This window comes from Thunnus thynnus, chromosome 22 (genome assembly GCF_963924715.1).
Source record: "Thunnus thynnus chromosome 22, fThuThy2.1, whole genome shotgun sequence".
In the NCBI taxonomy this organism is placed as follows: domain Eukaryota; kingdom Metazoa; phylum Chordata; class Actinopteri; order Scombriformes; family Scombridae; genus Thunnus; species Thunnus thynnus.
This window is the reverse complement of record NC_089538.1, coordinates 16,042,813-16,056,860: the sequence shown is the minus strand read 5'-3', so window position 1 is coordinate 16,056,860 and position 14,048 is coordinate 16,042,813. Positions and strand designations below refer to the sequence as shown.

General features: G+C 40.8%; 1 protein-coding gene across 1 annotated transcript in view; it reads right to left on the bottom strand.

Moving 5' to 3' along the window:
- Positions 1-14,019, bottom strand: part of LOC137174684 (DNA polymerase nu-like) — a 71,034-nt gene extending 57,015 nt beyond the window's left edge. The window contains exons 1-2 of the mRNA XM_067580125.1: positions 13,984-14,019; positions 2,337-2,394 (exon numbers count right to left, since the gene is read on the bottom strand). The gene's annotated coding sequence lies outside the window, so the exon portion shown is untranslated. The remainder of the gene's footprint in view (positions 1-2,336; positions 2,395-13,983) is intronic.
- Between the last annotated feature and the right edge of the window lie 29 nt (positions 14,020-14,048).

Below are 14,048 nucleotides of genomic sequence, written 5' to 3'. Positions count from 1 at the left end.
AACCTGGTTTAGCTGTAATATTCTGTGTGTGTGTGTGTTTGACAGACAGAATGACACAGAGCGACTCAGACAAACACAGACAGTGAGCAGCTGGGGACCTGGAGGAGCAATAAAAGAGAGCTAACACTGACATCAGACTTAATGAGGATTTAAATTATGAAGCCACGACACCCCATTCAGAGGCAAATCCGAATCCAATCAGTATCAGTCAGTCAGGATCACTGCACTCTGCTATGAGGCTATGAGGACTTGGCTGAAGTGCTGACCTTAGTACAGGAGATATGAGGTGGTCCATAACAATGAGCCATCACATCCTACATCAGCATGATGAATATAACACAGTGCATACACACACAAACACATACATGCTGACACTGACAATGTGGCCTCGCTCTCTCTCACACACACACACACACACACACTGTGAGTAAACTGGAGCACTGTCACCTCTCACCTCAAGACACAAGAAGATAACTGACTGGATGACAAAGTGACAGAAGGAGGGATGCTGATGGAGGGAAAGAAGGGATGATATGAGGTGATGTAGCAGGGAGAGAGAGAGAGAGAGAGAGAGAGAAGAGGATTTGATGACAAGGTGCTTTGGGCATCTGAGTGAATGAGGAGCAGAGGTGCTGATGTTAGCAGCGCTGAATCACTCAAACACAGAGAGAGAGAGAGAGAAAGAAAGAGGGAGAGAGCAAGAGACAGAAATAGAGCTGAGTGTGGCACCACTAGCTTTGACTGACAGCTAGTCAATATGGCCTGGCCATGCCAACAAATGGATGGTCACTGTTTTGATGTTTTATTCATCCACAAATGGAGGAATTTAGTATTTGTCCTGCGTGTCGGACACATGGTTCACACTGATCCGGCACCCCCGGAGAAGGTAAATATAATAAATATAAATCAAAGCCCTCCAGAGGTGAGATGACCTCACAAAACCATGAACAATGACTGTACTTAGGAGCTGATCATTGATCAAGTAGTGTATGTGCGATGACAGTCAGACGCCCATGACATCAGTTTGATGGATGAAACTTTGGGTGGATGGGTGACTGGGACATCTACTGAGGGAAAGATGGCAGTTCAGTCAGAGATTTAACTTGGTTCAACTAAAATAATTTGGCTCCTCTCATTTACATACAGTGCGTGCCCTGAACATCCATGTTTGCTTCTAGTACATGGAATTTATATTGAGAAAATCTAAAGTAAACTGCAGGGATCTATCTAGAAATTTGACAATAAATCTTCCTTCAAGAAAGAATGTAATGTAAGTGAAATAGGCAATGTGTCAGAGTAAATCAATGTAAGCTTTAGGAAATAATGTCATTTAGAATTTAATTTCAAATCACTATAATTGTACAGACCAAGTTATTTTAGCAAAATTCATGCAGTCATGCATTGTAATTGTGTTATAATATAATTGCTGTGGAAGCCTCGAGCTACTGTCTCAAAAAATGAAGGGTCAGGATGTTTTTCCCAAAGTGTTTGTGTGGCAGTTTTTCCTCAAATAATGATTATGTGCAACAAGGGTAAGACAAGGTAATTGAAACTTCTTGCAACGCAGGAAGGAGCGGCGGTCTTTTGTTTATTGATGGAGTGTGAGAAACAGAGGAGGAGCGATGAGATAATAATCAGATCTCAGATTGCCAAGTTGATGCTTGTATTCTCATGAAAATAAACAAAGATGCTACGTTGCAAGTCTAATATGGGGTTTGTAGTGGATTTTGCACATGTTTCATTTTCTTCGATGTTTCAAATGACTCTGTGTAGGATATGCACATTACACGAGTCGTTGGTCTCCCTTGGTACTTCCCATTTGCTGTTGTTTATTCACTGTTGTTAATGCATGCATGGAGACCAAGAAAAACTTTATTTACCTTTTTTTGGTCCTTATCAAACTGATAAACCAGGAGAAGGTTTTAAAACACAATTAAATCTATTTTAATCCAGCCTTCAGTGCCTTCTTCACATCTTAAAATTTTTTAGATGGCAAGACAAAATTGGTAAAAGAGGAAAATATTCAATTTTTTATGTCACATATTTAAGTTTGACTGAATAAGCCGAATGGAAAAAGTTCTAAACAATTTCATTATGTTAATTTAAATTGACGTTACACGGCTAATTGTGCAATTCAGTGACCAGCCCTTTGCTCTGCAGCAGACTTTTATCATCCTCATAAACCCTCTTTACTGGCTCCCAGCTCATCCGCTTTTGTATGTCCTGAGAGACGTCTCCCTCACCCCCCCCCACACACACACATTTATCACTGTCTCATTCTCTACAAAGTGTGGGAGGGGTGTTTCTGTGCGTGTTAATGAGTGTGTGCACCTTACCTCGGACGTACTGCTTCTTGGTGATGTGAAGGGGCTGTCTTGGCAGGGCCTGGAAGTTCTAAATTAGGGAGAATGCATATTGTAAGCCAGCTGGAGTAACTATCGGCCCGTACAGCGTGTAGTTATACATAGAAGTACTTTAACAGTGTCTCATTACTCTGTAGAAGTGGGTCTTCCCCTTTTCAGCAGATAAATTATTCCCTACTGTATAAAAACCCCAAATAAACGGATCTAGCTCTACAAAAGTGAGAGAGGTCAGCTGGATATATCCGCAGCCACTCCCAGCATGCTCCTTTGAGGCTGTAATGAAGGGATAGAGGAGGAGATGAGTGGAGGTGACCTTAACATGTGTATATTTTTGTTCTTCATGTCTGTAGCTACATATTTACAGCACATAAGTCATATTCAGTCATTCATGCTTAGCAATCAAGACCGCAGCATCTGACATCTGTGAGAAATTGTTTGGCTGCAAATGTTTTCATAAAATCATAAAATTTTTAAGCTTATGCTGTGCTTGTTTTCACGCTTGTATGTTGCGAATTTTAAGAGTATCCTCTGATTTTTGCGGCTGCGACAAACCAATGTCCCTATGGAAATTGATAAATTTGCAAATAGATGAAGTTGGACGAAGAAACTTAAAATGTATGGGCTCCTGCAGCTGCAAGTTTTCAATGTCGGCCCAATCGAATTTTCAATTTTTTTATACTTTACCACAATATTTCCTCGCAAAATGACAAAACAGTGTTTACATTACTTTAAAAAAGCTGCATACTGTTGCTTTTCAACTCAGAATGGCTTCCTGAGATTACTACCATCTATTGCAATAAATATGGATATTCTCAATGCCTGTGTAAGTATATATGGCGCTGGCTGGCTCTGCTTGGCCGGGATTAGACAAACAGAGAGCCATCCTGTGACTCCAGCCAACACCACAGATCTTTCAAGTTTTCAGACACACACGTCTTTAAATAGGAACAAGCCTGATGCTCACTGGGCACTTGGCCCACACTGCATCGACCTACAGAGTAATCTAAGACATTGCTGATATAGACACATGCAAAATTACACGCACAGTATGCAGTTTCCTTTCTGCCTAAGGAAGGGAAAAAAAACCCCAAAAAACAGGGAAAGTGATAAGGCACACCAGCACATACACGGTGTTTGATGGAATGAAGGCCTGGTTCAGACTCACCAGATCCATCTTAATCCCTGTTAATCCCACTGTATCCACCCTTTCAAACACACACAAACAACTCAAGGTGCAGGTGTGTGTATGAGGAGGTTGTTAGGTACACAGAAACACGCACACGTATACACGTATGAGACAAGCAAAGAAAAGGACAAAAACACACACATAAACAAAATATAACAGTGTTTCCCATCATGGTCAGAATCTAAACTTGTATGTGGTTGATTTGACCCTACAGTGAGTCTACATGATTGTATGTCATCCAGAGAGGGAAAATAAGCTCTCTGCTCCCACCACTCATTCATTATTCACTAGAGAGAGAGAGACAGTGAGGGAGAGAGGGAGGGAAGTAGTGAGAGAGAGAGAGAGAGAGGGAGATAGGGGAGATAGAGAGGACTGCAGTGGCAGGGTGTGGACAGTGGAGAGAAAACATTTGGGACCAGGCACCAATCACAAGCACACGTACACACACACACAGGTTCAGTTATGGTCGCTGCTACAGCTGTACATACGTGACCTGCAGTGTGTATTTGGGGCAGAGTGAATGAGCAAAGCTGCAAGTAATAACAAGTGTTGCCCTGTGATGTGACAGGTGATTCGACGTGTCAGATGTGAACGCTCAGCTTTTCCATCATGCACGGTGTTGCAGTGACGACAGCATAAATCAGTACTGGGGTTGAAACACACGTACAGTATACAGAGCTCACTGACAGATTGTCAGCATGCGAGACCTCTTTTTTTTTTCAGTTTATACACACTGTGGGGAGGAAGCCTGACCAGAGTGGCTAAGAAGGTGGTAGGAGGCTGTGAGGGAAAAACCCTCAATAATAGACTTCTCTTTGGTCTCAGACAGAGTTTTGTTGTAGTCTTTTGCAAAAGGATCATTAAGTGCACACTCAAATGCATGTGCATGGAAGTGATGACAACAAAGGGGTGAGTGACACCTTTATAACGTGGGGGTAAACATCCAGTGTGTGCGGTTCAAACCAGTTGTATTTTAAGATAAGTGGGTGCAGATGTCCTAGAGTCATGCTGAATCATATACTTTAACAGATATAACTCCCTTGCAGCTGTTGCTTCCTTAGTTACCTGACTTGCACATATACTATTTTCTTGCCAAATACGGAAAGGGGAACCTTGCTACATGTGTAACAAAAATATGTGCAAAACCCCACCCCCCAACTAAATAGTTAACTTAAAGCTATAATATGTGACTATTCCGCATTAAAATGTCTAAAAACAACTAGACCAATGTTATATATTTTGTTGAGTTGTGTACTTACATTGTCCCAAATGTTTCCAACAATTTTCAAACCCAGTGAAATCTGGAATTTTAATCAAAGGTCTGTTTCATTTGGTCGCCTGTCAATGGCGTCATATCCTCTACCAGTGAGTATACGTGCACAAGATGCACGCATCGGTTGTCCGCCACAATGGTGTCTTCAAAAGGGTATATGCATACAAGATAATACATCGGCATTGTGTTTACCCGCCAGAAACTCAAAAAATTATAAATTGACTTTTATTCAGTTTTAAGCCACATTTTTATGATAAAATGACCAAGATCTAAAAAGTTTAACTGTATCTTTTAACCGGATGAAGGATTTTAGTCTTCGGACGTCTGGATCTTAAGTCATCAGAGAAACAAGCTGAGCAAACGTTAGCAGTACCTCGGCTAGCAGCCCCAACCGGATGTCCTCTTTCCACTGAACAACGTCGGAGAAATAAAGTTTTTTTTTTTATGTGAAACTGCTTTATTCAGCGTTTTTAATCCCCATGTACATTTGTTTTAGGAGATTAGAACTAAACATTAGAAACCTGCTGAACGTCTGTACCTTAAGTTGACGAGCTGAGCACACATTAGCTGCAGGTCGGCTTGCAGCTCCTACCGGACGTCCTGTGTCTGCCAAACAGTGTCAGAGAAACACTGATTTTTTACGAGAAACAGCTTTATTCAGTGTTTTTTAGCTGTTTTAATCACTGGATTTGTTTGTTCTGGAGAGGAGGAGACGTCTGCAGATAATTTGGCTCCCAGTAGAAACATCCTGAACGATGAACACTGTAGCAATCCTAACATGGAGAAGCTGGTTGTTTAACAATAAAGACAACAACTCCCATGATCCCACGCTAATTCACAACATCATCAAACTCCATCTTTTGTTATTGTTTTGATTGAGAGACCCCTAGTGGTAGAAATGACTCATGCTTTTTCTGGTTTTCTGTTATTTATATACTGTTATAATGTTGGATATCTATGTTAAACATGGTCATAGTTCCAAAACTTGAGGTTAACTAATGTAGAAATGCTCCCTGGCAGGAAAAGAGGGACAGAGATCAAGAGATAGAAGAAGATAAACAGAGACAGAATCAAAGAACTGAAGAGCAGAGATGCAGAGGCTCTACAGTACATGCGTCATCACAGCTTGAGACAGGATGAATGAGAAATTGTAAAATATGTCTGGGTCAGCTTGCTTTGCTCACTGCTGACTGTACAGTTTAAAACCCACACGCAAGACTATATATAGACACAATCACTCAGCCCAGCACTGGTCAATATACATAAAATAAAAGCCTCCATGTACACACACACACACACACACACACACACACACACACACACACACACACCAGTGTACACACAGATGTCACACACAAGTGAAACACAACAATGGACCTATAATTACACACACACACAAAAAGTGGAAAACAAACAGACATTACATTAACATAAAAACCTCTGAACCTTCTGTATGTGTGAATTATTGGCCAAAAAAAAACCAACCTGTGTTCCCATAGAAAGGAGCTGCCTGTCAAATAAGGCAAGTACACTGCACATGTGATGTATGTGGGCCTTGGCGATAAAACCATAGCGATAAGCACTGGCAATAGACACTTCATCAGTGGCAATAAGAAAACTGTTCGATAAAATGTTTGATAGTTTCACTTAAATGCTTAATGGAAACCACCATGAAAGTGTATAATCAATATGCAAAGTTCGGTTGCATGAACAAATCCCAAGCATGCTCCCGCCTGGCTCATAAACAGCCTATCATATCACTTGATAATGGATCGTGCTACAAGTGACACACAAACAGTGTTCATCAATCATTTAACAGGCGTGTTGTTCGGTTGCACTGTCGACATGTGACACAACAGAAACAGCGCGGAGTGAGAAAATGAGTGCAGACGATGAGGAAATTGTTGATAACATAAGTAAATAAATAATAAAAAGTTTATTTAAAATATGTAATTCAAAATGATCAACAATAATTATTGATGAAACATTTTATTGTGATAAATTTTTCAGCTATATCGTCCAGTCCTAGCTGTACATGAACGGTCTTTCACAGTAAATACACGTAAAGTGCAGACGTGCAGGATGACACATGCAGGCTGTCTGTCTAACACACAACTCATAATGCAACACACACCACACCTGCTCTGTGTGTGGTCAAAGTCATTATCACCCTTACTGTGTCATGAGGAACGGAAAACCAGTTCATTAATGGACACTGTGGGAGTCAGACTGAGAGTCAAATGCACACGTACACACACACACACACACACACACACAAACACACGATATTCATGTATCCTGTCCTCTAAATGTCTAAAACTAAAACCGTCTTTTATAGACATAGAGGAACAAAAACACCACAAGTATGTACAGATATCAGACACAGAGAGCAATAAGCATTCATATGGTGTGTATGGCACATTAAAATGCACAGACACGCATAAACAGACGGCACGAACACACACACACACACACACACACACACACACACACACACACACAAGAACACTGGCAATGCAGGACGGGCTCCATTAAATGATGATGCTGATGTTGTTGTTCCTTCCCTAATTACATCAACGAGTGCAAATTATACAGAGCTGACACAAATACTCGTGTGTTACCCTCTGTTGCACACACACAAAAACATACAACATAAATATTCCTAGGCACAAGAGACAAAACACACACACATATAAACACTACATGAAAATATGTCTGTCCACTGCCAAACAAACCACCGCACATGCTTGTGTTTTCTCTCTTGGGCTCATTGACTCTGAATGGGCCACTTAATCATGCAGATGTGCTTGCTTTCAGTGTCATCTTTCCTCTACTGACATCATGAGAAGAATCGTTCCTTATTCCCCATAACAACCCGCTGTTGGTATTCTTTATATCTCCTCATGTACTAATATGGGCGCACAATGGCCTGATAATGAACCTGCAAGTGGCTCCCATTGGTCCTCCAGCGGGTCTGCATGGACCCCACAAGAGCCTGACGATGACACTTGCTGCCAAAGCACCTGTTAGCCCTGTCGACCCAAGGATTCATGTTTTTAGATTAGCGATGATTGAAATATTCATGATGGCTCGGATAAAGTCCCACTTCATTTGCAGGTAAGATGCAGATAACTAAACAATCACTTAAAGTATCGTAAAAGGGATTATACCAGTGTGAAGTCTTGATGAGTAGCTCATGTTGATCCAACAGTGTTTAATTACTGTATATTCTAGTCTTTTTTTTTTGTCATGCTGATACATTTGTGTTGGTGGACCAGATGTTCAAGGAGGATTCTCTGATCTGGATCCATGTTTCACACCAGACTGAACGTTTTAACACATCACTCTCAAAATGTTTTTCTCCCAGACGAGTTTCAATCATCCAATTATCCAATCAATCCAAACCAATTTATGCTTCCTGCTGGGTGTAATGTCAGCTACCTAAAAGCTCTCCACTACTGTTTACCTTTCTACAGCAGGGTGGCACGGTGAATATTTAGACCATCATTCAATCAGAGAGCCTCTGGTTCAAGCCCTGTGTTTTGCAAACTCCTGCTCTGCTAATGAGTCCGTGAGCAAGACACCGAAGCTGACTGAACGCGATGATCTTCCTTTGAAGAAGCCAAATGTTGTTTTATAAAAAAAATCTTTTCACCTACAGTATTGTGTTTGAGGAAGTTCAGTACAAGTCTGTGTGTGGCTGGTATTGCCCTGACTTGCAACTATAGGTCTGCAGGCACCTTGCACAGATGGTAGACCACACAGCCCTTTGTCTACTTTTAGTATACTTTTATTCTAAGATTGGACCGACCAGTCCTATTTAAAGTGATTCACCCAGCTACATTAGTACATCTGCCACTAACTTCTATCAGATTGTGAGCGCAAATTGAATGAAAGGTGCACAGCAGATTTGCTATGTGCTTTCATGAACGTAAATCTGGCCTGGAGAGAGTGTCTCTGAGGACGACTGCCTTGTTAAACAGATGGGGACGGCTGAATTGCTGCGCTGGTGTGGGGTAATTTAATCACACTGCATCAGTTTAATGACTCATCACAGAACATATGCACACATATAAACACATGTGCATGCCTGTGTACACACTCACAAGCATGTCTGCTTGTGCGCACACATAAAAACTGACACTTATTTTCATTCGCGCCGCAACTACAAACAAACACACTCGCCAAAACCCATCTGCTCCGCATGGGGAGAGATAGATCGGCACGAGGCCGCAAAACCCACAGCCAACGTATCCATTAGATGGAATGAGGTGACTGATGGGAGGGCACTAAGACCCGGCGTGGAAGCAGGTTCCTGCCATCAGTTGCTGCCTCTTTGAACTCTGGGATTGCTCCTGATAGCTGTGCTGAATAAAGCCAGTGCATCTAACAGCGGCCCTGGATGATTGGTTGATGTGACAGGGCAGATAGGGAACTCTAGCAGCACATTTCATGGCAATTTAATTTGCCGCTGTGATTATACCCAAATGTCAGCATCATTATACACCCAGGTTACTGCCGAAATGTATCGGAACAACATTGAAACTAAATGGACAAACATAAAATATGAATGACTATGGAAAAAAAAAAGACTTCAGTTTATGAGTGATTGTGCTACAGTCAAATAGTTTTCATAAATATTAAATTCTTGCACTTTACTATCACTTTCAATAAGAACATTTGTGCACATGATATAGTGAAGACCTGACGGGGATCATCAGAAGCATCCCAGTGGGATTCCCTTACATGGCTGGCCGGAAGAAACATCCAGCAAGAGTCACAAGGAGTCACAACAAACCATTCAACACCTTAAAATCTCTGCATGTCAGATCAAGTTGAAAGCTCCAGAATAAACTACAGTAGTGACTGGAGATTTGTTATTTTTGGATTCTGAACAATAGAAATACACACAATCACACACTAACCTCTCCCTGCCCCTTTCTCTGTCTCACTCTCCCATAAGTGGGTAAATAAAACAACTTGTACTGTGTGCTATTGTGTGTAGGAGTATGTCTGAGTGTGTGTGTGTGTTCAACCCTGCCAGGCAGTGAGCCTCAGTGACGTACTAAGATCAGCCTTGAGAGGACTTTCTGTAAGATCAAAGCATTTAATGATTAAATGCAGAGCAGTTTTAAACTAACATTAAACTGCTTGACAAGCCTTGAAGAAACAGACACAGCTTCACCGTCATAAAACAAAACAAAGTTAACATCAATAATGCAGCAATGCAATGAGTTGCTATTTCAAATATTCTGTCTACATTAAACTGGAAGATTTGGATCAGTCTAGATCAGTCCTAGTTCAATTTGTACCATATGATTGTAAAGGGGTAAATGTGAGCAATCTACTGTATGTGTTAAATTCCCTCAGTTAAATTATAGATTTTGAGTCTTGCTGTGGGAGGAACTGCATAAAAACATAAAAAAAACAATGTGTTATAGAGGAAAAAATGGTGACAAAAAAATAAAGGACACAATAGTTTCACATGATCCCAAATGTCACAGTGGAACAGCATGTTAACATCTGTTTTTATGTGTATTTGCATGAGTAAGTGAGTGAATTTATGTACTTCTGGGTGGTATGAGTGTATAAATCTTTGGACGCCATAAATGACTCAGGCACAAGCTGTTACAGTGCAGAGAGAGAGAGAGAGAGAGAGAGAGAGAGAGAAAGAGAGAGGGAGGGAGAGAGCGAGAGAGCAGACGATACAGGGCGGAGTGCTGCACCAAGGACCCGGAAATCTGAATGCTGCTCCCCCCTCTATTGCTCCAAGCAGTCAGGAAGAAGGTAGAGGAGAGGGAAGAGGAAGTTCAGTCTTATTTGTCTTCACTGCCACACTATAAAAGGAAAAGAGAAAGAGAAAAGGAGAGAACAAGAAAGATGTAAAGGGATTAGTACATGAGGAGAAATAATAGAGCGAGAGGACAGATAGAGAATTAAAAAGCCAGAGCAGACATTGAAAAATGAGAAGAAAAAAAAAGGGTGAAGGAAAGAACAGACAGAGACACAAAGATGTAAATACTGTAGACAGAGTAGTAGCTGAGGCTCACAGGCTGCACATATTTTTTGCTTTTAGCAGATAAGAACAGATGAGGCAGAGCAGAAAGGCCCCTCTTCCCTCTGCGGAGAGAGACTCACTCCTCGCAGTGCTTTTTTCAGCACCAGTTTACGGCTGGCCTGCTTTTAATTCAGGCATCCCTTTGTTGCTGCAGTCTGGCTTCACCTCGATTGAACTCGCGTCAGATGAAAGCTAAACCCCTCCGCAACACTCCTTAATTTGAATATGTGTGTGTGTGTGTGTATATGAACTGTATGTATGTGTGTGTGTGTGTGAGCCTGCGTGTACAAAAGCAGCTCCCCTCTTCTCTCTTAAAACCAAAACCATAAACTGCTGCTGCTTTTTCTCTTCAAAGCAGCATAAAGGCAGGATGCGACATGTCAGTGATCACTGAGCGAGCCTTCAATTAACTACCAGCACATTTCACTCCGCGTTATGACGAGAATAATTATGAGTGAACTTCATTTACATGCCGGAATAATAGTTTTAATTTGAGATGATTCCTCTCCCTCCCGGCTCTCTAATGGTGAAAAGATCTCATTTTAAATCAAGCAGCGAACCTTCTCTCCACCTTCTGTTGCAGACGTGAATCTCTTCTCTCCACATCTTCTTCCCTGAGTCACTATATTAGTCATTTTTATGATGTTTGTTAAGTACTCAATTTACGGCATTTAGCACTGCCGTATCCTCAATAAACAGTTTTTTTTAAAAAAGGATCAACACTGACTCAAGTCATTGGAGACAATTTATCAGATTTTGCATCAACTCCCTCTGGAGCCACAAAAGGCTTCATACAACTGTTTCAGAACCGGTGGAGTCTGCCTTTAAACTATTTCTATTCTGTAGTATAAATGAAAAGTGGAGACATTTTGAAATGCAAGTGATTCTCTAATTTAGTTGCTTGTTGTTATATTTAAGATTAATAAGATTAAAATCCTATTTCATGCTACCTACAAAAAACTTTCAAACTAGAAATTGATGTATTCTATTTACTCCTTTACTTTATTTTGTCCTTCTTGTCAAACACACATGCATGACTGCGTTTGTCATGGGCCAAAATTCATTTTGCACACGAGTCGAGTGAGTGAAATATTCTGCAGTGGCAAGTGGTAGAAAAGCAGAAAAGCAGAAAATGCAAACAGCTGGTGTCATTTCATGGCTATCAAACAGTGACGTCATTCCAGATGCTACTGCAGAAACCAACTATATAAAATATTACACAACATCACTTAGTTTAAGTACCGTATTTAGTTTATACACCAATTCAAAAGTAATAAACCAGAGTGTGGTGTTGAATCAGCTCATTTTATTAATGCCGTTTTTGTTTTCTTTATTGCTTGTGTCGTAAAACATATTACAATTACAGCGAAATATACACATCGGCGGCCAGACTGGCGAACGCACACCAACGCGAGTACACACAAACAATCAGAGATACAAGCATCCGCACGCTCCCAGAACTGTGTTGGAGCAGAAGGAGCTGAGTTGTGTTAAATCCCAGCTGCCCAGCAGTCACATATATCATTCAGTTGGCAGCATGATCAATTTCATGTGTAGCTCACACTGGTCGCAAATCGCTAAGTGAGATTAGAAAAGTTCAATGTCTCCACTGTTATATATACATACATAGTGTGTGTGTGTGTGTGTGTGTGTGTGTGTGTGTGTCTGTGTGTCAAAGTAATACTCAGTGACAGGACCACTGGACCCTGACGGCTGGGTAATGTCGAAATGAGCTATCGACCGCCCCATACTGAGGAGGAGAGAGAGAGAGAGAGAAGGTGATAACCGAGCCGACAAGTACAAAAGAGACAAAGCAGTTATTTGTAGTGTTTTTTTTTTAATATAATTATTCTTCAGCACTTTGTGTCAGGATGTGTAAGACTGAGAGACAAAAAAAAAAAAAAGAAATAGGTAAGGTATCACAGCGACACAAGGTTCACACTGTTACCTCCAATAATATCGCCGTACTTCCAATAACTTTTTACTTTCCGTGATCATTTCATAAATTCATTTAATTATTTAGTTATTCTTTCTAAAAGCAAATTCTCAATTTAAACATATAAAATGCAGCACCAGTCAAAAGTTTGGACACACCTTCCTATTCCCTTGAATGAAAGAGTGTGTCCAAACTTTTGACTTTTACCGTATATCTTATAATGCCCCTTTCTTCAAATGTCTTCACCGTCTCACATCATCTGATGGTCTAAATCCTATTTTAGAGGCATTCTGAAACACTGAATTCCTTAAATACTTGCAAATATAGTTACTGAATATTGACACGAAGCACTACACACAACTGAAGTCTAAAATACTGGTATCATATCGATGTTATTTTAGTTAAACCTCAATCATAGTATACTAAAGGTAAGGGTTACTGTCACATAGTAACAGGCTTGACATTGTTCCATACGCCTGTAAAATGGGATGAGTTTTTCTACAGTCGTTATAAACTTAATAAAATCTATGACCTCAGTGCCATATCTCAGAGTAGACTGGCTATCACTATGTTTTACTTCAGGCTACAAATCTGCAGATTAATTTTATGACCACTTACACTGTGAAAGATTAAGGTCTGAATCAGGTGGTAGGAGAACAGGCTTAGTTTGCGTTCCTCCCAAACTCCTGCGTTTGAAGGACAATATTGGCGGTTTTAGCTCCTTAACCACTAATTGCCTACATGCATAATACATCAGTGTTACTGCTGGTCACTTTCCAAAGCATCTTACAGGTTTTGTAATAGATTTCAACAATTGTTCTCAATTCATCGCTCAAAACTGCAGCACTACATGTAAAAAAAGGTGAGTAAATGCTCACTGTGATCAGGTAAGTACTTTATAAGTATAACCAGTGGCTGCCTCGAATGCTTGGAAAGAAATGGACATATGAACTCGGCCTGCAGGGTAGTAAACAGCACCCGCTTTCCGTCTAGTTTCAGCCTGCAGTTCAGCACCATGGATAGCTCCACCAACTGAACACTGAGTTTTGTCCAGTTGACAAAACATGCAGAGCAGCACGAGTCCGTAGCAGCTACTGCAAAACCCATAAGGTTAAGATCAAAAGACAAAGAAATGTAGAAAGAGGGAGATGGGGAGGTTAAACTTACTGGGTGTTTGGCTGAGATTCTCCCAGTCACCGCACTTGTCTGGTGCCATGTAGAGGAAATATAGC